Below are 12,578 nucleotides of genomic sequence, written 5' to 3'. Positions count from 1 at the left end.
GGTGGGCACAGATGTGTTTTCATCAAAATATATTTGCTAAGAACCTCAGTTATTTATCATATCAAAATGAGGTATTCGTTTATATATAACCTTTGTATTCAGAGCTATGAGAGTGCTGTTTTTATATTCTCTTTTTTCTTTAGTGGTGGATATGTACATCCGCATCTTTATTTACCATATCCGGCAGGATGTTTTTATCCATTTTATAGCATTTTTTTTTTCTTTGCAATTAACACTTTGAGGTGTGGCCACCTCCAAGTCTAATTGCACTCCTATCTCACAGACTACTTTGAGATATATATATATATATATATATGTACACTGCTCAAAAAAATAAAGGGAACACTTAAACACCACAATGTAACTCCAAGTCAATCACACTTCTGTGAAATTAAACTGTCCACTTAGGAAGCAACACTGAGTGACAATAAGTTTCACATGCTGTTGTGCAAATGGGATAGACAACAGGTGGAAATTATAGGCAATTAGCAAGACACCCCCAATAAAGGAGTGGTTCTGCAGGTGGTAACCACAGACCACTTCTCAGTTCCTATGCTTCCTGGCTGATGTTTTGGTCACTTTTGAATGCTGGTGGTGCTTTCACTCTAGTGGTAGCATGAGACACAAGTGGCTCAGGTAGTGCAGATTATCCAGGATGGCACATCAATGCGAGCTGTGGCAAGAAGGTTTGCTGTGTCTGTCAGTGTAGTGTCCAGAGCATAGAGGCGCTACCAGGAGACAGGCCAGTACATAAGGAGACGTGGAGGAGGCCGTAGGAGGGCAACAACCCAGCAGCAGGACCGCTACCTCCGCCTTTGTGCAAGGAGGAACAGGAGGAGCACTGCCAGAGCCCTGCAAAATGACCTCCAGCAGGCCACAAATGTGCATGGGTCTGCTCAAACGGTCAGAAACAGACTCCATGAGGGTGATATGAGGGCCCGACGTCCACAGGTGGGGGTTGTGCTTACAGCCCAACACCGTGCAGGACGTTTGGCATTTGCCAGAGAACACCAAGATTGGCAAATTCGCCACTGGCGCTCTGTGCTCTTCACAGATGAAAGCAGGTTCACACTGAGCACATGTGACAGAGTCTGGAGATGCCGTGGAGAACGTTCTGCTGCCTGCAACATCCTCCAGCATGACCGGTTTGGCATTGGGTCAGTAATGGTGTGGGGTGGCATTTCTTTGGAGGGCCGCACAGCCCTCCATGTGCTCGCCAGAGGTAGCCTGACTGCCATTAGGTACCGAGATGAGATCCTCAGACCCCTTGTGAGACCATATGCTGGTGCGGTTGGCCCTGGGTTCCTCCTAATGCAAGACAATGCTAGACCTCATGTGGCTGAAGTGTGTCAGCAGTTCCTGCACGACGAAGTCATTGATGCTATGGACTGGCCCAGCCGTTCCCCAGACCTGAATCCAATTGAGCACATCTGGGACATCATGTCTCGCTCTATCCACCAACGTCACGTTGCACCACAGACTGTCCAGGAGTTGGCAGATGCTTTAGTCCAGGTCTGGGAGGAGATCCCTCAGGAGACCGTCCGCCACCTCATCAAAAGCATGCACAGGCGTTGTAGGGATGTCATACAGGCACGTGGAGGCCACACACACTACTGAGCCTCATTTTGACTTGTTTTAAGGACATTACATCAAAGTTGGATCAGCCTGTAGTGTGTTTTTCCACTTTAATTTTGAGGGTGACTCCAAATCCAGACCTCCAAGGGTCGAAAATTTTGATTTCCATTTTTTAATTTTTGTGTGATTTTGTTGTCAGCACATTCAACTATGTAAAGAACAAAGTATTTCAGAAGAATATTTAATTAATTCAGATCTAGGATGTGTTATTTTTGTGTTCCCTTTATTTTTTTGAGCAGTGTATATAGATATATATTAGCGCAGAATTTGCGCTTCCTCTCATTGGATGCTTAAATGCACACAAAGTCAACAAGTCACAGCACCGCATATAAGCAGATTCTGCTCTCCTGACTGTAGATGCCCACTGGAATAGAGATGGCTACTAAAAAGAGTAGGTTTCTGCCTGGGCTAAGGTACAGATGTGTTTTGATCAAAATATATTTGCCGAGAAGCTCAGGGGTTATTTATCATATTAAAAATGGGATATTAGTTTATAGAAAACCTTTGTATTTAGTGCTATTTCAATTTTCTTTTATGGACACTACACTTTGAAAGATGCTGTGCTTCCTGTACTATTCAAGGGCTAGTACCAGCGCCAGAGACTGCAGGGAACAATCGATCAGTGTGGGTGCGGGGTGAAGAACCTCCACCGATAAGGTTTTATGACCTATTCTGAGAACAAGTCAATATCAGAAGCCTAGAAATTTAAAATTTAGACCATGTCACATTGTGTTCACATGTCATGGCAAATACTTTGCGCATAGTGTGGATGAGATTTTTTGCTGCTAATACAGTCCTAATCAAAAGTTTAAGACCACTTGAAAAATGGCAAAAAAATCATATTTAGCATGGCTGGATCTTAAGGTTCCAAGTAGAGCTTCAACATGCAACAAGAAGAAATGGGAGTGAGAAAACATTTTTTGAGCATTCAATCTAATGAAAACAATGAATAAACTGAAACAAGCTGTTTTTCAGCTGATCAAAAGTTTAGGACCACACCTCCAAAAAAAAAAATAAACACCCCCCCCCAAAACAGAAATCCAACTTCCAAACATGAAGTCAGTAATGAGTAGCTCCGCCGTTATTGTTTATCACTTCAAAAATTTGTTACGGCATGCTTGATGCAAGCGTTTCCATGAGGTGAGTGGGAACATTTCTCCAAGTGGTGAAGACGGCCGCACGAAGGCCATCTACTGTCTGGAACTATTGTCCATTTTTGTAAACTTCCCTTGCCATCCATCCCCAAAGGTTCTCAATTGGATTTAGATCAGGGGAACACGCAGGATGGGCCAAAAGAGTGATGTTATTGTCCTGGAAGAAGTCCCTTGTCCTGCGGGCATTGTGTACTGTAGCGTTGTCCTGTTGAAAAACCCAGTCGTTACCACACAGACAAGGGCCCTCTGCAACATCTGGACATAGACAGCCGCCGTTTGACGCCCCTGCACTTCCTGAAGCTCCATTGTTCCACTTAAGGAAAAAGCATCCCAGACCATTATGGCACCCCCTCCAATGTGGCGCGTAGAAAACATCTCAGGTGGGATCTGCTTGTCATGCCAGTAACGTTGGAAACCATCAGGACCATCAAGGTTAATTTTTTTCTCAGCAAAGAATAAAACTTTCTTCTACCTTTGAATGTCCCATGTTTGGTGCTCTCTTGCAAAGTCCAAACGAGCAGTTCTGTGGCGTTCAAGGAGACGAAGTCTTTGAAGACGTTTTTTGTTTTTGAAGCCCTTCAGTCTCAGATGCCGTCTGATGGTTATGGGGCTGCAGTCAGCACCAGTAAGGGCCTTAATTTGGGTCGAGGATCGTCCAGTGTCTTGACGGACAGCCAATTGGATCCTCCGGCTCAGGGCTGAATTTTTTTGGGTTCTTCCACTTGACTTTTTTGTTCCATAACCCTCAGGATCATTTAAGAAATTCCAAATGATTGTCTTACTGCATCCCACCTCAGCAGCGATGGCGCGCTGTGAGAGACCCTGCTTATGCAGTTCAACAACCAGACCACGTTCAAAAAGGGAGAGTTTTTTGCCTTTGCCATCACAACGTGTGACTACCTGACAGAAAATGACAATAAATCCACATCTTTGCACAGATTTGGCCCTTCAAAGGCATGTGGTCCTAAAATTTGGATCAGCTGAAAAACAGCCTGTTTCAGTTTAATCGTTATTTTCAATTAATTGAATGCTCAAAAAATGTTTTGTCTCACTCTCATTTCTTCTTGTTGCATGTTGAAGCTCTACTTGGAACCTTGTTAAGATCCAACAATGTAAAATAAGATTTTTTGCCATTTTTCAAGTGTTCTTAAACTTTTGATCAGGACTGTATAAACCCTGCAAATTGTCCTGCACATTATTCAGCTGTGGATTATCAGCAGCCTATACACCACGTGTGGCCATACCCTTACGGGATAGTTCACTCTCATAAAAACATGGCTACTTTCATCCAGAAAGAGCTTCACATCTGTCCATCGACTGTGTCTGGAACTGCAGATCAGCTCTATTAAAATGAACGAGGCTGAGATAATATACCACACAAACCAGTGGACAGGTGTGACCCTGTTTTTGGAAGAATGCAGAAATGTTTCTCTAAGGGCTCTTTCACACCTGCGTTCTTTTCTTCCGGCATAGAGTTCCGTCGTCGGGGCTCTATGCCGGAAGAATCCTGATCAGGATTATCCCCATGCATTCTGAATGGAGTGAAATCCGTTCAGGATGAATCAGGGTGTCTTCAGTTCCGGAACGGAAAGTTTTTTAGCCGGAGAAAATACCGCAGCATGCTGCGCTTTTTGCTCCGGCCAAAAATCCGGAAGACTTGCCGCAAGGCCGGATCCGGAATTAATGCCCATTGAAAGGCATTGATCCGGATCCGGACTTAAGCTAAACGTCGTTTCGGCGCATTGCCGGAGCCGACATTTAGCTTTTTCTGAATGGTTACCATGGCTGCCGGGACGCTAAAGTCCTGGCAGCCATGGTAAAGTGTAGTGGGGAGCGGGGGAGCAGCATACTTACCGTCCGTGCGGCTTCCGGGGCGCTCCAGAGTGACGTCAGGGCGCCCCAAGTGCATGGATCACGTGATCGCATTGGACACGTCATCCATGCGCATGGGGCGCTCTGACGTCATTCTGGAGCGCCCCGGGAGCCGCACGGACTGTAAGTATACCGCCCCCCTGCTCCTACTATGGCAACCAGGACTTTAATAGCGTCCTGGGTGCCATAGTAACACTGAAAGCATTTTGAAGACGGTTCCGTCTTCAAATGCTTTCAGTACACTTGCGTTTTTCCGGATCCGGAGTGTAATTCCGGCAAGTGGAGTACATGCCGGATCCGGACAAAGCAAGTGTGAAAGAGGCCTTATCCTGGACAAGCCCTTTAACCATCTACTCCCCACTACAAACCAAAAAATTATTGCAATGTCCTCTGGTGGTCTTGAGCCATTCATGTACTACAGGGGCATAAATTCATCTGAATGGCCGCTATGTATTTACCACCTTTTCCTGGAGCAGTTTCTAGAAGTGTGAATTTATAAAAACTCTTCATTGTGTAAGGACAATATGGTACTAGAGGAAAAAGGTCAAGCAATGAGACCCTCCTTCTATAGGAGTCTGTCTGGGTCAATAATTGTGTTAAGCCCCTTTCACAATACAGATGGAGCATAGTTAAGAGTCACAACACGTTCACTACAGATGTAGCAGAGTTAACTTTCAGTCATAACACGTTAATTAGATGTGATAACTCACCAAGTGTGACTATTAATTCTGCTGCATTTACATAGTCTTGCATAAGAGGTACACATGCAGCAGAATTAACAGTCAGTCAGTCAGTGCTATGATATTTGGCACAACTGAAAAGCAGATATATCAAGTCTTACAGACACCAATGATATCTGCTTCAGGCTCCAGAAGCAGTCCTCAGGAAAGGAACCAGTCACCAGGATACAGGCCCCAAAACTGGTGCCACTTACCTGTTATCCAGGGTGGTGATGGCATCACAATTATGAGTGATTAAATCCTCATTCACACGTCAGTGTTTTGGTCAGTGATGTCCTTCAGTGATTGTGAGCCAAAACCAGGTGCAGCTCTAAACACAGAACATTCCCTTATACCTTATGTCTGTGGAGGCTCCAACCAATCCTGGTTTTGACTCACAATAAATGAAGCAAAGGCCAGTGCAACTTATTTTACTGCAAAAGTCCCAGATGCTGCCAGAAGTGGATTGTGGTAATGTACTCAGCTTACGGGACATCAATCAAGCCAGGAGAAGGATTGGCCATCATGACTCTACTAAATAGCGGCTCCTCCTCCATGACTCTTGACATTGGAATAGAGCAAACTTATTTTTCTGACTCGCCAAATTGCTCAAAACAAACAAGATAATCATTGTCCTGTGCAACAGGTTGGTGGCAGTTTGGGGTCTAAATCCTGATGAAAGGTTCATTTTAAGGGATGTTTACTTCTGAAGCCTGCAGCTATTATTGTGGTGTGCTAAATATTAGCGCGACAAGAAACATCCTAGCTATTCCTATCTAGAAGACTGAATGTTTAACTGGTTTAGGGGTGTTTTTTGGTCTTCCTTACCTCTTTTTTCTTTCTACTTCTGCATGATCTGTGGCCTGGTGTGGACTTTCATTGATGGGATGAGGATCTCTTTAAAGCCTCTTGTTCAGCATGAATAACTTTTCAACTAAAAGCAACTGAAATCGACTTAAAAAAAAAAAATCCAAAATGGCAGATCAACCTTTTGAGTGATGTCTGCCTGTCACTTTACTGTTTGTAAGCTCCTGGATAATGTTGGCCAAATGAAAAATGATGAGCCTTTATAAAAAGTTGCTCATAGTTAGCAGAAAAGAGTCTAAATAGGCATTTTTAGCAGTCTAAAATCTCTAGTATGGCCAGCTTTAGTTAATGCTAATTTGGCTACCATGTGATGGGCAAAAATATTGCTACGTAGATACACATCAGAATAAGGAGATATTGAACTCTAAATTATTAACTTAAATTTAAGGTATAAGATGGAGAACCTCTTAAACAATCTCTTGTGCTTCAAAATACCGACACCAGGATGGTTAATAGACTTGTTTACTTTTTTTTTTTTAATGTTCATTAAGGACCGGGCTCATTTTCACCTTCAGGACCAAGCCATTTTTTGCAAATCTGACCAGTGTCACTTTATGTGGTGATAACTTTAAAACGCTTCGACTTATCCAGGCCATTCTGAGATTGTTTTTTTTGTCACATTTTGCACTTCATGACACTGGTAAAATGGAGTAAAAAAAAATCATTTTTATTTATAAAAAAATACCCAAATTTGCCAAAAGTTTTGAAAAATTTGCAAATTTCCAAGTTTCAATTTCTCTACTTCTATAATACATAGTAATACCTACAAAAATAGTTATTACTTTACATTTCCCATATGTCTACTTCATGTTAGGTTCATTTTGGGAATGACATTTTATTTTTAGGGGACATTACAAGGCTTAGAAGTTTAGAAGTAAATCTTGAAATTTCTCAGAAATTTGCAAAAACCAACTTTTTAAGGACCAGTTCAGGTCTGAAGTCACTTTGTGAAGCTTACATGATAGAAACCACCCAAAAATGACCCCATTCTAGAAACTACACCCCTCAAGGTATTCAAAACTGATTTTACAAACGTCATTAACCCTTTAGGTGTTCCACAAGCATTAATGGAAAATAGAGATACAATTTCTAAATTTCACTTTTTTGGCAGATTTTCCATTTTAATTTTATTTTTTTCCAGTTACAAAGCAAGGGTTAACAGCCAAACAAAACAATATTTATGGCCCTGATTCTGTAGTTTACAGAAACACCCCATATGTGGTCGTAAATTGCTGCACGGGCACACGGCAGGGCGCAGAAGGAAAGGAGTCCCATACGGTTTTTGGAAGGCCGATTGTGCTAGACTGATTTTTTGGGCACCATGTCCCATTTGAAGCCCCCCTAGAGTAGAAACTCCAAAAAAGTGACCCCATTTTAGAAACTACGGGATAGGGTGGAAGTTTTGTTGGTACTAGTTTAGGGTACATATGATTTTTGGTTGCTCTATATTACACTTTTTGTGAGGCAAGGTAACAAGAAATAGCTGTTTTGGCACCGTTTTTTTTTTTTTATGTTATTTACAACATTCATCTGACAGGTTAGATCATGTGGTATTTTTATAGAGCATGTTGTCACGGACGTGGCGATACCTAATATGCATACTTTATTTATTTATGCAAGTTTCACACAAGGATTTCATTTTTGAAACAAAAAAAGGTGACTATTTTTGGTGGGCGTACGCCTTTTTGATCGCTTGCTGTTGTACTTTTTGTGATGTAAGGTGACCAAAAAAATTGTTTATTTAGCACAGTTTTTATTTTTTACGGTGCATATCTGAGGGGTTAGGTCATGTGATATTTTTATAGAGCCGGTCGATACGAACGCAGCGATACCCAATATGTATACTTTTTTTTATTTATGTAAGTTTTACACAATAATATCATTTTTGAAACAAAAAATATATATAAAAAAAAGTGTTTTAGTGTCTCCATATTCTGAGCCATAGTTTTTTTTTTTTTTTTGGGCAGGTAGGGGCTCCTTTTGTGCAGGATGAGGTGACGGTTAGATTGGTACTATTTTGGTGGGCGTACAACTTTTTGATCGTTTGCTGTTGTACTTTTTGTGATGTAAGGTGACAAAAAAGAATGTTTATTTAGCACAGTTTTTTTTTTTTTTTTTTTACAGTGTTCATCTGAGGGGTTAGGTCATGTGATAAGTTTATAGAGCTGGTCGATACGGACGCGACGATACCTAATATGTCTATATGTCTTTTCCCTAATTTTTACTTTATTTTTGGAAAAGGGCGTTTTTTTTTTTTTTTTTTACTTGAAATTTTTTTTTTTTGTAAAACTTAAATAATATTAAAAAAAAATTCACTTTATTATTTTTCCCACTCTAGGACTTCAACATTACAGGGTCTGATCCCTGTTTCAATGCAGCACAATACATCTGTAGGAGGAGCGCCATTGCCCTGACTTCAGTCCCAGCCTCATAGGTATGCTGCCTTACCACTTAGGGCTCTTTCACACTTGCGTTCTTGTCTTCCGGCATAGAGTTCCGTCGTCGGGGCTCTATGCCGGAAGAATCCTGATCAGGATTATCCTAATGCATTCTGAATGGAGAGAAATCCGTTCAGGATGCATCAGGATGTCTTCAGTTCCGGAACGGAACGTTTTTTGGCCGGAGAAAATACCGCAGCATGCTGCGCTTTTTGCTCCGGCCAAAAATCCGGAACACTTGCCGGATTTTGAAAGGCATTGATCCGGATCCGGCCTTAAGCTAAACGTCGTTTCGGCGCATTGCCGGAGCCGACATTTAGCTTTTTCAGAGTGGTTACCATGGCTGCCGGGACGCTAAAGTCCTGGCAGCCATGGTAAAGTGTAGTGGGGAGCAGCATACTTACCGTCCGTGCGGCTCCCCGGGCGCTCCAGAGTGACGTCAGGGCGCCCCAAGCGCATGGATCACGTCATCCATGCGCATGGGGCGCTCTGACGTCATTCTGGAGCGCCCCGGGAGCCGCACGGACTGTAAGTATACCGCTCCCCCGCTCCCCGCTCCTACTATGGCAACCAGGACTTTAATAGCGTCCTGGGTGCCATAGTAACACTGAAAGCATTTGGAAGACGGTTCCGTCTTCAAATGCTTTCAGTACACTTGCGTTTTTCCGGATCCGGAGTGTAATTCCGGCAAGTGGAGTACACGCCGGATCCGGACAACGCAAGTGTGAAAGAGGCCTTAGTGCATGACCTGGCATTTTCACTTGTTCTACTTGGATCCAGGCCGTACTGCAGTTTAGTAGTGTTAGGGCTTAGACACCTATCATAGATATCTCTTGCTTATTCCTGCTATTCATCTTCTCGATGAACTGTTACCCACATTTTCAAATATTGAGATATTGTTTTCACATTGTATATGACTGGGCTGATAACAGGGTGATGTAGGACTGTGGTTGTCCCTGCCTATATTACCTATATATATTATGCATTATATACATTTTATTGATACTTTAATAAAATAGATTTTTATTTCCTTACATTGGTGTGTTGCACACTCCTTCTTTGTTGTGTTATTTAGTGTCTTACACTGTAAGACGCTAACAGTTGCCTAGGAGACCCAGCCTGGGGGCTGGGCCTCTTAGGCTTCCGTACATGCCAGGCCCCAAGCCTTGGAATGGCTTGGGGCTGCCATGGCAACCATCAAGTCCCTGCCACAGCAGCATGGGGACCCGATGGTGAGGGAGCGCAAACCTCCCATATGCCGCGGTCAGCGCTGACCGAGGTATATATGGGGTTAATCCACCGGCATCGGCGTTATCGCCGATGCTGGTGGATGCAGCAGGGATTCGGCTGTCAGTAACACCCGGATCTCTGCCGCTGATCGCGGCACCGCACGCGCGCGCGGGGGGAAACGACTGCAGGATGAGAACGCTCGTCCTCTAGTGCCAAGTGCCTTCGATTTAGGACGAGCATTCTCATCATGGATCGTTAAGGGGTTAAAGGGAACCTGTCAGCGGGATTTTGTGTATATAGCTGAGGACATGGGTTGCTAGATCGCCGCTAGCACATACGCAATACCCAGTCCCCATAGCTCTGTGTGCTTTTATTGTGTAAACACTTATTTGATACATATGCAAATTAACTTGAGATGAGTCCTGTCCCTGAGGGGAGTCAGGGACAGGACTCATCTCAGGTTAAGGCTTCGTTTACATCACCGTTCAGCCTTTCAGTTCTCCTGCTCCGTTTAGGAGCAGGAGAACGGAAAGGATGGAAAAGGCACATAACTGACGCCAAACTGAGTAAACCGGAGCCTAAGGACCCCATAGACTATAATGGGGTCCGTTATGTTTCCGCTCAGAAGATGATTTTTAAGCGGAGACAAAAGTTGTGCATGCAGGACTTTTGTCTCCGCTTAAAAATCATCTTCTGAGCGGAAACATAACGGACCCCATTATAATCTACGGGGTCCTAAGGGCTCCGTTTGACTCAGTTTGGCGTCAGTTATGTGCCTTTTCCGTCCTCCTGCTCCTAAATGGAGCAGGAGAACGGAAAGGCTGAACTGTGATGTGAACGTAGCCTAATTTGCATAAGTGTTTTTACACAAAAGCACACCGCACATCCGCAATACCCAGTTTCCATAGCTCTAGCAGCCATCTAGCAACCCATGTCCTCAGCGCTATACACAAAATCCCGCTGACAGGTTCCCGTTAAATAAGATGTGTACAATACACTTAACCTTAACAAAACGCACAGGTCAAATTAGAAGATTAAAAAGAACAACTAAAATTGAGCTACAAAACATGGTGGACTGGGTTGCAGTAGTAATGTTGATGACCATATAAAGCCCATTAGTTATAATGTGGACATGTAGATCAGCATATAAACAAGGGGAGGGAATTTATCAAGCCATACACTTTATATTTCTGTCTTCAAATAGGGGCTTTGCGACTTTCTGGGGTCAGTTGCATGAATTTTATTTTTATTTTTTTTACTTTCTGTGCACTGCACCCCTTACAGATGTGGAGTGCAAATTTGGCCAGGATTTCAAGGGTCGCATCTTTTCAAAAAGTCGCAACGCCAAGCCAGGCATCCTCCACATGTACTTTCACTGAAATAGGCACAAATACATTGTACTTGCGCCAAACTTATTACTACTCCAAAAATATACAAATAGGCTCACTACAAATTTGACCCTATTGTGTGTTGGGGTGGAGTGCCTATATGGCAGCCACCGACTTCCCAGGCACCAGCCACACAATAATCCTTGTGCTTAGAGTCCCTGTAAGAAAGCGCATTACAAATGTTTGACATTACCATTTGCAGTGCGCCATTTTCATAAATTTGGTGCAAGTGAGCATAACAACTCCAGTCCAAAAACGAACCTTAAATACATCTAACAAGGATAAATTGTCTTCTATTAACTCAGGTTCTGCTTACTCTCTTTGTCAGGGTTCTCCAAGGTCCCTCCTGTTTCTCTTAACACAATCCCAGTTGGGCAGACTATCAGATGCTTTAGTTTTCAGTAGCTGAAGACATTTAACTATATACATTACCCCTGGACATTTCTCCTGCTCACATAAAAAGAAATGTTATCTGTCGGCTATACATGCTACCATGTCCTCCCCATATGCAAACTATTTTTCCAATTTCTCTTCTCGCCATCATCCTCTGCACCTAAACTTCCTTTCTGTCTAACACCGTCCTCCCCTGACCTAAAACCTGATGTATGGAGTTATACTTGACTATAACCTGTCCTTATTCCTCACATTTAATCCATTGTCAAATCCTGTCGCAATCATATCTCTCATAGTCTTTACTTCATCACTGACAAAACACAAATCGAGGCCCTAATCATTCCTGGCTTAGATTACTGCAACTCACTAGCAATTGCCATTCTACTAACCAAAAAGTCTGTACAGTCTGAGCATGGCAATCAGTTGTGTTATACTGGCTATATTACAAGGCTCTTCACAATGCAGGACCATCATACATCTCCACTCTCTCAATTACATCTTTCTAACTACTTGAGATCTCAGCTCAGTGAATGATGTACTACTCTGATCCACCCATTTGCAGGACTTCTCCCACGCTGCACCCATTATCAGGAACTAACCGCTGAGACCATTTGCCTTGCTCCTAACACTCCAGGTTTTAACGGTGCCATTAAAAAACTAGTTTCTTCCAGGAGGCCCGTGTTTTACGTAACCACAGTACATGGATCATACACGTTGTGACCTGGTCGCATGTATTTCCACTCTGTTTTGTCCTAGGTAACATCTGTTTATTTCCGAGTAAGGTCAGTTACTAGATGGTAGTTCCTACAGCTATATTAATACTCCCTATGCTTAAACAACGGCTCATCTCTTGGATAAAATAGGCACCATTGTGTCACTCTA

General features: G+C 43.0%; 1 protein-coding gene across 5 annotated transcripts in view; it reads right to left on the bottom strand.

Annotated features, from left to right (window-relative positions):
- TAOK3 (TAO kinase 3) overlaps window positions 1-12,578 on the bottom strand; it is a 227,603-nt gene that overhangs the window by 55,628 nt on the left and 159,397 nt on the right. The window lies entirely within an intron of this gene.

The sequence above is a fragment of the Bufo bufo genome, chromosome 2 (assembly GCF_905171765.1).
Source record: "Bufo bufo chromosome 2, aBufBuf1.1, whole genome shotgun sequence".
NCBI classification, from domain to species: Eukaryota; Metazoa; Chordata; class Amphibia; order Anura; family Bufonidae; genus Bufo; species Bufo bufo.
Note: the sequence above shows the minus strand (reverse complement) of the source record. Positions and strands in the feature narration are given on the sequence as shown.